Here is an 11798-nt window from a genome sequence, read left to right as displayed (position 1 = left end):
CAATATCTTTGAGCTGATAGGAGACAAGCTTAACTCTCTCAATCTCAATGATATGCATGGCTTTTGAAATCTTCCACATCTCATCTATGAAGTTTTGGGGATCCTCTTCAACTCTGGATCGATTAAAGATTGGTGGGTTTATCCTCAGAATGTCCCTAATTCTTATGGCAGAAGATGACTCATGAGAACTAGTGTTAGGGACTGGGGGTAGTTTAATGAATATCTTTAGCAACCATCAAATTGTGAGCATTTTCATTGCTCCTATAAACTCGACCTTAAAATTGAGGGTAAGCTGAGTAGTATGTGAAACTTTCTGAGTTTCATTCTCATTCTCCTATTAAGAAGTTGGGGCTCAGTTTCTTGTCTACATTCCAAATGGTCATGGAATCTTGTGCTTGGTAACGTTTCTTTGACTTAGAGCCTTTTCATTAAAGAGTTAAACTGTATCACACGAAATGGAATATGAAATAAGCAAAAAAATCCCTAAAGTCCTATAACCTCCTCATTAAAGATGTGGTATAATTCACACTTATAAGGAGGACTTTACTAGACTCGGTATCATAGACATCCTAGGAACCTTGAATGATGTTCTCAGATACCAAGTTCTTCATGCCCCAGTTCTACACCTTAGGTATGGCCGGCACTCAAAAACCGTTGCATGTTCCTTACCAAACTTGTGTCCTGGCTAACTATTAAGCGCAAGACTTAACTCGTAGAGAAATATAACTCCAATGGGAATAAATAAATATATAAGCTTAACTTCTCGAATAAATCTCAACACTCAAATATATAGATAAAGGTTGTTTAAGATATAACTTGGAAAGATATTTTGAATGAACTCAAACTCTATCTGTGGCTACTCTATAAAGCCTCTAACCTGATTCTAAATAGGTACTAAGATAGGGCCACGGCTACCTCAAATGACTAATAAGTAATAAACAAAATATATGACTAAGGGCTCCTCTGAATGCAAAGAGTTCTCACCAAACCGTTGAGGATCTCTATCACCTGTATCTACATCATAAAATGATGCAGTGATGAATGGCGTTAGTATATGAAATGTACGATATGTAAAATAGCTGAAAAGAAACTTACTCAAGAATACTCAAATAACTCAATAGGATGAATATACAACTATATCAACTCAAAAAAACATGCAACATATGTATAAGACAATGTTTTAAAAAATGTAAGTAAGAAAATGCAACTCATTATAAAATAAGATTTTAATCTTTGCAGAGTTTCTCTAACCGACAGCCATCACTATGAGCATCACATTGAAACAATAAACTGTTATCATTGCCACAACTATCCAATACCTTGACAGGATAAGTGATGCAACTCATCTCGTGGATCTAATAAAATTTTGTATCAGGGACTGAATTGATGAGTCGCCCGAACAAACCATATAACCTATCCTATGCTTGCTACATAGTTTATGGAATTTAAGTCATCTAAAATTTTATCCAAATCAGTGATCAATACTACTCCCAAATAATATAATTGTGACCATTAACTAAAGTTAGTGTAAGTAATCAAAATAATGTCTCCTTTATTCTTCTTGGACTTTACTTAGTTTATCTCAACTTTTCTCAACTTATCTTTTCTCTTTAAAATAATTTTACTTCTTGACTCCGTGAATGCATAAAAAAGGCTCTAATTTCTCAACTTAGTCTCAAAATAAATATATAAATTCTAACTCATAATACTTGATAAAGATCTTGCTCATAATTAGTGCATAAAGACTTCTCAAAACTAGACTCATGCTAAAACTCAAAAACTCAATTTAAAAGATGAAATATATCCTTCTTTTATCTCAAAATAATGCATATAAATAAATAATGTAAATACTCAAATAGAGTTCATGTGAATACAAACATGAACAAGAATTTCAAGAACTTGAACTCGCAGGAATAATCTCATTATAAATAACTATGTAGGGAACTCAATGATATATTACATAATTAACTCAAAAACTGAATTTAAAATATGAAATATATCATTCTTTTATCTCAAAATAATGCATATAAATAAATAATGCAATACTCAAATAGGATTAATGTGAATACAAACATGAACAAGAATTTCAAGAACTTGAACTCACAGGAATAATCTAATTATAAATAACTATGTAGGGAACTCAATGATATATTACATAATTCACTCAAAAACTCAATATAATGGGATTGACCTGACACTCAAGGTCATATTGACTGAATGAAGATGTTGACTTTTATTAACTCTGAGCAGTTAATAGTTTTTCCGAAATGGGTTTCACGTTATCAATCTTAAACCCACCAGTAGATGCTATGCGCCTTCTGCTACACGAAGCTTTCTATGGTGCCATATGGATGCTATTAGACGCACTTCAATAAGTAATAGGAGATCACTCTAGCTACCTCAAAATTTAATAATACAGGCCCACAATATAGTTTCTAGCATTTGCATAGTGCGCTTGGACTATCCATTAGTCTGGGGTGAAAGGTTGTGCTAAGATTCACCTAAGTTCCTAATTCTTTTTTTTGAATGATCCCCAAGAGTTAGCAATAGATTGGGCTTCTTTGTCTAAGATCATAGCTGTAGGGATCCCGCAAATTTTTACTAATCCCTTATTATATAGTATCATATAGTCCTTGGTTGAATACATGGTCCTAACTAGATGGAAGTGGGTTGTTTCCTGTCAGCCTATCTACAATGGCCCATATGAACTTATACTTTTGTAGAACGCGAGGTCAGCCTTTACTGTAACCTATATTAATTGCCTTCCATTTCTGAGTTGGGATTCCCATCCCCCGTAATAGGCTATCAAGCCTCTGATGCTCAATTTTGTTTAAACTTTTGTACAATCCCTCTTAATCTAGCTTGTAACACTTTAGGCATGCTAGCCTGCACTTTTACTTAGATCCCCTCTCTAGTTCCTTTATCATACCTCATATCATACTTTTTATACAAATATGTGTCGGTGCTTAGAGCAGTCCAAAAATGCCTTAGCATCTCTCTACTAGTGTCTTACCTCCTTCAGTCGAGGTTGGGGCTCCACTATTGCTTTTTTCCTTAATCTTGATTATATCTAAATAGTTCTACCTCGAACAACTTTGCTTACTCTGCTCTACATGTGTCATTGTACTAACATGCACTTACAGTCTTTTTTGCTAATTGTATATCACAATGCCAGTAGCCAGTAACTCTGTTACCAATATCCTAACCTTTAGTCAAGTGTAACCTAGCTATCCCTTATAATATCTTTAAGTTCTTATTGTGATTCTCCTATTGTATTCCTCCCCTTTGGATGCACCCATCCTTTGAAGTCATACTATTCAAGGTTCTTACTAATAATTCTCAACCCTGTCTTCGGTATTATGACTTCTATCCATTTATTACTGACTTTTAGATCTTGTTCACTCATGCCAGTATGGGATCTTACTTGAAGCCACTTCTCCTCTTTAGGGCATACCCATGTCACTATCTGTTTGTGTTCCACTTTAACACCAAGTTGTTGTACTATTCCTTTAAATTTATAACTATACATTCTCCTTTCATCCCGTCCTCATATTTAGTTACTTATGTCTATCTTGGGGTGCCTCTATTCGAACTTCCTTATCATTCCTTCTGCTCATATCCATTTTTTTGTGCGTAAGGAATTCCATATTACTCTTTATTTCCTTGCACTCTCTATCCTTTCCGTCATCATATAACCCTTATTTGAAACTTTCCTTACAGACTTTATAAGTCTTCCTTATCTGTTCCATAGCTAGATTTTCCATTTCACACCTATCTTTATATTCCAATCACATGGACCACGTCATACCTTTTAGTTATTTCCTTACTAAGCTTTCCTTATTCTCATAACGATCTTCGTTATATTCACATGGTATCCTGTGTGCATTCAATCCCATAGTATAATACTACTTAACCTTCTTCACTATTCTTACTATAGGTTACTTACCTTTCTTAGTTAGTCTTTTTGTTAATACTTCACAAACTGTCATATTAACACTTCACATCCATCACAATTCTTTTTCCCTTGTACTCTTGTCTTAATCATATTGTTACTTCTTTTAACTATAACTCGTCATAGTTTATCCCTTTGTATCACTTCAGTTGGTGCCTTAATATACCGTTCTATCTAGACCTATCAGTCTTCTCTAAACCATTTTCTTTAGATTATAAGTCTTTTCCAACTTCGTTTTACCATACCAGTATCAATCTCCTAGTTTCTATTGCCATCAATTAAGCAATTAACTTATTTCTTGAGGTCATCCATACTCGTAGTTCAATCAAATCTCATTATTATTATGGGCACAACCTTTCAAGACATACTACAGCCCTGTATCTTATTCTCTTCTTATTTCTAGGAAAATTTGGGCAGAGTTTCCTTTGTATTTCTTACTACCTCAACACTTGTACGTAGAAAATACCAATAGTGCCTCACAGGGCACACATATTATTACACCCCGCACTCTTGAGCTCAGAACATCTTCTTAAGTTCCTTAGACACTATCATGTGAGCCGGATAATCTATGACACTAACAAACAACTCTAAGGAAAGAAGATTGTGATACCTCGCGAGAAGGGAGGTTGGAGATAGAGTCATAAGAATCCGGAAAGAGTTGGAGGCTAATAAATGAGTCGTAGGACTCGATTTACCTACGTAAGACACTAAGTTAAGAGTCTTATACACTTAAGTTGCTTAAGGATATATCAAGCTTACGTAGTGCGGATTACATAGGCTCTTAAAGTGAGACGATATTACAAACCCGCGAGGAAGGGAAAAAGACGACGCGTGGCAGCCAATGGTGGAGAGACACGTGGAATCACCTCAAGCAAGAAGGTGATGCACCTACTTAGGGTCAAGTAGGTGATGCAGCTGCTTGGGGGAGGTGGACCCTGGTGCCATGTGGCAGCCACTAATTGGCAGCATGACACGATGGCCAATCATGGCTTGACACATGTAATCCTAAGGGGATGACATGTGTCACCACCTAGGGCCACCTAAATATATGTATATATGACTAATGGCTTCAGTTCTGACCCAAAAAAATCAGCAGCAACAAAGGAAAACAAACCCTAGGGCTAAGGAGAAAATTGCAACGGCTTGGGAGAAAAATAAGGTAAGTCCCGATTTCGTTCCGTAAATTAATTATATAGCGTATACTAAGATGATATGGAAATATTAGTAGAGTAAAATTAGAGTTTGGTGCAGCCAAAAAACGGACAGCAAGCTGCCATGACGATTCAGTACGTTAAAAAAATTCCCGAGGCGCGATTTCGGCGAGTTCTAGCCAATTTCGGGAAAGGTAAGTTCTTCCACTCTAATTTGAAGTTTATGAGGTTACATTAGGGTGAATTAAACACCTTAGGGGCTTCTGTAAGTTGGGGAAAATGTTTGAAAAGTTCAGCGTTCGGAATAAACTAAATTGGAGTCGCTAGAAGTGAATTGTTGTCGAAATAAGGTGTTGTGCGCGTGGGGGATGCTGCTGGTTGTGTTGTGGCGTGTTGCAGGGTCTAAAATTTCTCTAAATGAGGTGGGGGAGATGCTGTTTGCAGCTACACGACCCTCCGATTTTCCATTAAAGAATTCGCGAAAGAAAGATTAAAAACTCTAGTTTTGGTATCTAGTTACGAGTGAATTGTTGGGGGCTTATATTGTGTAATTTTGATCGTAATATGTATATGTATGGGCTGCTGGTGGTATTTTTGGTTGGATTCAGGTGCTAAGGATGGTTGGGAATTCGGATAGGGCACATTATAGGGGAGGTGCTGTCCGATTTTTGTTAACGCCTTAAATAGTTAAGGAACTAGTCGAGAAGGCGAGCAAAGGGATGAATGTTATGAATACTCGTGGGTATTCTAAGTTGCTGAGAAATCCAAGGTTGTTAATACTTGCATTACTTCCACGTTAAATAGGTTTCGAGGAAAATGACGTGGACGTGATTAAGAGAAGTCCATACAAGGTATGTGAAGCTTTCTTTGGGCGTGTTTTTGGAATAAATATGTAGAGCTATTCTTCTTTTCTTTTGGCATGTCCTAGACATAGGCTATAAATGATATGTATGTGATATATGGGGATTCAATCGATTCGTAAAGCCCGGAGTCATTTCCTTTAAGTCTTCTATGTGATGAAAAGTAGTACATGTAAAGTCTATCTCTTCTTTCCTTAGGAATGGCTTGATTTTAAGTGAAATGGTATATGATATAGGTTTAGAGGTAATTCCATTTATGAGCTCTGAGTGTAACTCGTGACTTGTAGTCACTCCTAAACATTAAGAGTCTGAAAGTAGTCAAACTACTATCCTCGAGCCTGCTATATAATGAATAATAAGTGGAGGTACCAGCTCCTCTTTTTAGAGGCTTTGGAATGATAAATGCCATTGATTGCATGAGTTGAGTCTTTGACTAGATAAATTGTGTTTCTGATTGCATAGACTATATTTTTGATTGCATAAATTGTGTGGCATTATTCTAATGCATGTTTGTGATCCCTGAAGCCCCAACTGATGTAAGCCCTAATGACATCTAAAGGGATACTTCGGATAAGTACCTTCCTAATCTTCAGGTGATGGTTCACTTGATAGTTTCATTGAGTCTCAGATAATTACTTACATGTATATGATTTCTCACTACTCTGCTCGTGTATACTGTAACCCATCCTTCCTCGAGTCCCATGATGGGCTGGGAACGTTATCGTGCACAGTTCTACTACTTCTTTCACCATGTCCCTGGCCGGATGTATATAGTTCCACGCACGAGGAGATGATGCCGTACGTGAGGTGTGATATATGTTATATGTTATGATGAAACGATTATTCACCGAGTCCCGGGCCGGCTGTAATGTGACAGTATATGTGGCGGAATAAGGAAGGAACACCGAGTCCCTCCTTAGAGAGCCGGGTACGGTATGTATATTATGATGGTATGCTATAGACGTACACCACTCCATTCACCGAGTCCCTCACTAAAGGGCCGGATACTTTATGTAGGCATGCATATGAGATTAGAGTGATACATTGTGACCCTGAGCCCCATAGTGAACCGAGTGTAGTACGATGACATACATGATAAGATTATACCATATACGATAATATGATACGATATACTATGATATGAGGAAATAAAATGCATTATGATACTATGATAGATGAATATGAAGTAAAGATTATGACACCGAGTTCACTAGAGGGCCGGGCACAGTATATGATAATGTATGGGATTACGTGTCCTAAGGTGCAGGTACAGTAATTTGTTAATTGTTATACTTGTCCCCTGCATCCCTATTTCAGTTATGGTCTCAGTTGTGTGTTGTTATGCTTTACATACTCAGTACATATATCGTACTGACCCCCTTTTTCTCGGGGGGACTGTGTTTCATGCCCGCAGGTACAGATGTTCTTGTTGGAGATCCGCTAGCTTAGGGTTTCCACTCAGCTATGTTGAACGTGCTCTACTGTTCCGGAGCCTTACTATTGATGCTGGTCATTGATGTATATGTTTATTTATTCAGGGGTACAGTAGGGGCCCTGTCCCGCCATATGATACAGTTATTACTCTTAGAGGTCTGTAGACATGTGTATGTGGGTTATTTGTAAGTTTGTTTCAGTTGCGCTCATACGACGTATTGCAAATATTTTTGTGGTGTGGCAGCCTCGTCAGCTCGCATGCCCTATCCTGTTATGATACAAGTGCATGAGGCTACAGGTTTAGGAAAAAAAAGTTTTTGACCCATTGGGGTTCGTGTATGGTATCACATCACACACGGTTCAACTTAAGGGTAGCTAATAGATACGCATAAGGGGGTCCAAGTCGGACCCCAGTCGCAGCCTACGGGGTTGGGTCGTGACAGAAGTAGTATCAGAGCAGTTCGTCCTTAGAATATCTACAGACCATGTCTAGTAGAGTCTTGTCTATCGGTGTGTTGTGCACCACATTTATAGACAGGATGCTATAGGACATTTAAGATGTTACTTTCTTTCATATCTAAGATCGTGCGATAGAGCCGAGTCATAGGAAATGAAATTCCTCATACTAACCTATGATTTTAGTAGGAAGACAACACCGATAGAAGAAAGTAACTGACAATATTGGATGTTACAAAGCACGCAGGTTGTTACACCCCACATCTTTGAACTCGGAATGTTCCTTAAGTTACTTAGAAGCTAGTATGTGAGCTACTTAAGTTACGACCCTATTGAACAACTCTAAGAAGGGAGAATGGGACACCCCATGGTAGGGAAGATCAGAAATAGGGTCAAGAGAAGTCGGAAGGAGTTGGAGGCCAAGTAACGAGTCGTAGGACTCGACTTATCTATATAAACTACTAAGTTAGAAGTCGTACATACATGAGTTACTTGATTACATACCAAGCTTGCGTAGCAAGGATTTCATAGGCTCTTAGAGTGAGATGAGATTACGAACCCACGAGGAAGAGAAAAAAAAAATTGTGGGGCAGCTAATGGGAGGGTGACACGTGGCAGCACCTAAGCAGGCAAGTGACCCACCTGCTTGGGGTCAAGTAGGTGACCCACCTTCTTGGGGGAGGTGGACCCCACTGCCACATGGCATCCCCCCCATTGGCCGCATATTGAGGTGGCCCAATAAAGGCCTGACACGTGTCACCCTTAGGGGCTGACACGTGTCACCTCATATATATATGTGTGTATATGACTCCTCATGTGTTCATTTATCCAAAAGCGGTCCAAAAACAACAGCAACATAGGGAGAAAACGTGAAGGAGAAAGGCAGCCATAGCTTGGAAGCTTAAAGGTGAGTTTTCTAATTTTCTCTCCGTGAATTAATTATATACGACGTTCCTAAAATACGTGGAGGTGCATATATGTATATTACGATGCCTACGGAACCATATTTTCAGTTCTTCCCTTGGAAAGAATAAGAGAAAGTTTAAAGAACAAAGAGAGAAAACGCTAGGACATAGACCCGTTTTGGAGGGGACAATTGTGAGTAATATGGGTATAACATCTTGTTTATAGATTCGTTTTGGGTGATTAAATATGTATTGGAAAGGTATTTTATAGGCCTATAACTTTCGTTCAAACGTTAAAATCCATTTGTGCTTTTAGATTCTCAAAAAAAGGTGATGAAGTGTAGAGGAGGTACTGCCCAGATTTTGGTTTTGGAAATCCTACACGGGTTGCTGTTGGTGTTTTGGCCATATCGTTTTGTACAAATTTGATGTAGGGATGATTTCAAATTTTTTGCGACCCTAAGACACATGTATATAACTTTCATGAAGGACGTAAATCCTGTTTCCCTCCATTACCCCTTCGAAATGAAGCGACAAGGTAAAACAGTAAGCTGTCCAGATTTCGCATTTTGATAGTTTTGGCGAGTTTGACAAGTTTAACGTAAGGTAAGGCCTTTCCTTTTAAATTGGAGTTTATGGTATTGTTATAAGGTGTATTACACTCCTTGTATGTTTCTGGAAGTTTAAGAATGTCATAGAAATGCTCGACGTTCGAAATAAACTAAATTGGAATCGCTATAGTTAAATTGTCATCGAAGGATAGTGTTGTTCGTGTGAGGTGCTGCTGCAGGGGTTTGAGGTGTTGTTGCAGGGACTAAATATGTTCTAATGTGGATTAGGGTGCTGCTAGTTGAATCCACACGACCCCTCGTTGCGTATAATGAAAGGAATTACAAAATAAAGGCTAGACGCCCTATTGTGCTACCGTATTTTTGAATAAGTCGTTTGGAGTTTATGTTGTATATTGTTGGTATGAATTGATGCAGGTTGTTGTTGTTGGTTGGATGTAGGTCTTAGGGACCTAATTGGAAATTCGTATAGGGCATATTATAGGGGAGGTGCTTCCCAATTTTTGTTAACGCCTTAACAAACTAAAGAACTAGTCGAGGAAATGACTAAGGAAATAGATTCCATTAACATTAAGGCGTAACCTAAGATGATGGAAAGTTAAGAGTAGTTGATATTCATATTACTTTCATATTGAATAGGTTCAGAAGATGACGAGACAAGCAGGATAAAGGGTAACTCCCAAAAGGTATGTAAAGCTTTCTCTTAGCATGTTTTGGTATAAGTTCGTACAGCTATCTTTCTTTCCTTTTGGCAATGTTTAGTCTTAAGTGAATTGTATATGAAGTGCGGGGATAATTCCATTCCCAGAATTCCAAGTACACCTCATAACCCCTACCCACTGCTCAGTATTAGAGTTCCTGTAAAGATTAAGTATTGCCTAGTAGGGCTTCTACGTGTCAGAATGGAATGTGTGGGAAGTTATCTCTCATTTCCCTTGAAATGTATTTGATACGAAAATGAGATTATAATGCCATGGTGGTTCACCGAGCCCCATGAAGGGACGGGTACGAGATATGTATGTCATGACCACCAGAAGAAAAGTACAGACCACATAGAGTTTACTCACTTTCTTTTTGGCATGTCCTAATTGTAAGCTAAATGTGATACAAGCTCCAAGGTAATTCCATTCTTAAGTACCTCTTATTTAATACTGGATGTTGAACTCTACGGTAGTTAAACTATTTCCCTGGAAACTCCTATAGGTTAAAGAGGTATGAATGTACAGACTCCAAGTCTTAAAACTATTTGATAAAAAATATTCTGATTCCATAAGTGACTTGGCCTTACTTTAGTATGCGTCTAGGGTACCTGAGATCTTAACTGATATAGCCCCGAGTGAGAGTTAGAGGGCACTTGAAACAACTACATTCCTACCCTGACCTCCAAGTGATGATTCGCTTGATGACTTCATTGAGTCTCAGATAATGATTTAAATTGTGTTTTGTTTCTCACTACTCTACTCGTGTATACTGTAACACTTCATCTCCGAGTCCCAGGCCAGCTGTAAGATTTGTGCAATTCACTACATTGTCCACCGAGCCCTTCACTACAAGGCTGGGTACGTATGTGTATATATGATGATGATGTCTTGTAATAAGGTGGTGATGGCATGGGGCCTGATACTGATACTACAGCTATGATTCACCGGATCCCTGGTAGAGCCGGCTATATTGAAAATTTGAGCATGCATGATTTTACTTTTCCAGGTACTAATTTCTGATTTGATATTTTATCCCCTGCTTCTCTATTTCAGATATGCTTCCAGTTGTATCATATTATGTTTTACATACTCAATACATATGTCATACTGACCCCCTTTCTTCGGGGGGGCTGCATTTCATGCCCGCAAGTACCAATACAGGTTCTGGGAGTCCGTCAGCTTAGGATTCCGTTCAGCTCAGTTGGAAGAGGCTCCATTATGTCGGAGCCTAGTTTTTTTGGATACGGACCAATGATGTATAAAATTGTTTTGTTTATTCAGGGGTACGGCGGGGGCCCTGTCCCGCCATATGTTGTCATTTATATTTTTAGAGGTCTGCAGACATGTATATGTGGGTTGTGTATGTTAGTTTGATTCAGCTGGGTCTACGTGATATATGATATATGTTATTATGTTATGGTAGCCCTGTCGGCTTGCGTGCCCTGTCATGTTATGATACAAATGAAATGGGCTACAGGTTTATGAAAACGTTGTCACCCAATAGGGCTCTGTTATAGGATATTGTCTTATTTACAGTTCAATATGACCACAACTGATAGGTATGTATACGGGGGGTCCAGGTCGGACCCTAGTCACGGCCTACAGGGTTGGGTCGTGACACAGGTAAGCAAAGGCACGAAGGATCTATGTAAGGTAAGGTATTGAAATGCGATTGACATATATAATTGAAAAGTTAAAGGAAAGGTAAATAGGAAAGTGTAACAGGTGCAGCTTGTGTGGACATAACAGGTAAGTCCATTTCCATACTAT

The sequence above is a fragment of the Solanum dulcamara genome, chromosome 5 (assembly GCF_947179165.1).
Source record: "Solanum dulcamara chromosome 5, daSolDulc1.2, whole genome shotgun sequence".
NCBI classification, from domain to species: Eukaryota; Viridiplantae; Streptophyta; class Magnoliopsida; order Solanales; family Solanaceae; genus Solanum; species Solanum dulcamara.
Note: the sequence above shows the minus strand (reverse complement) of the source record.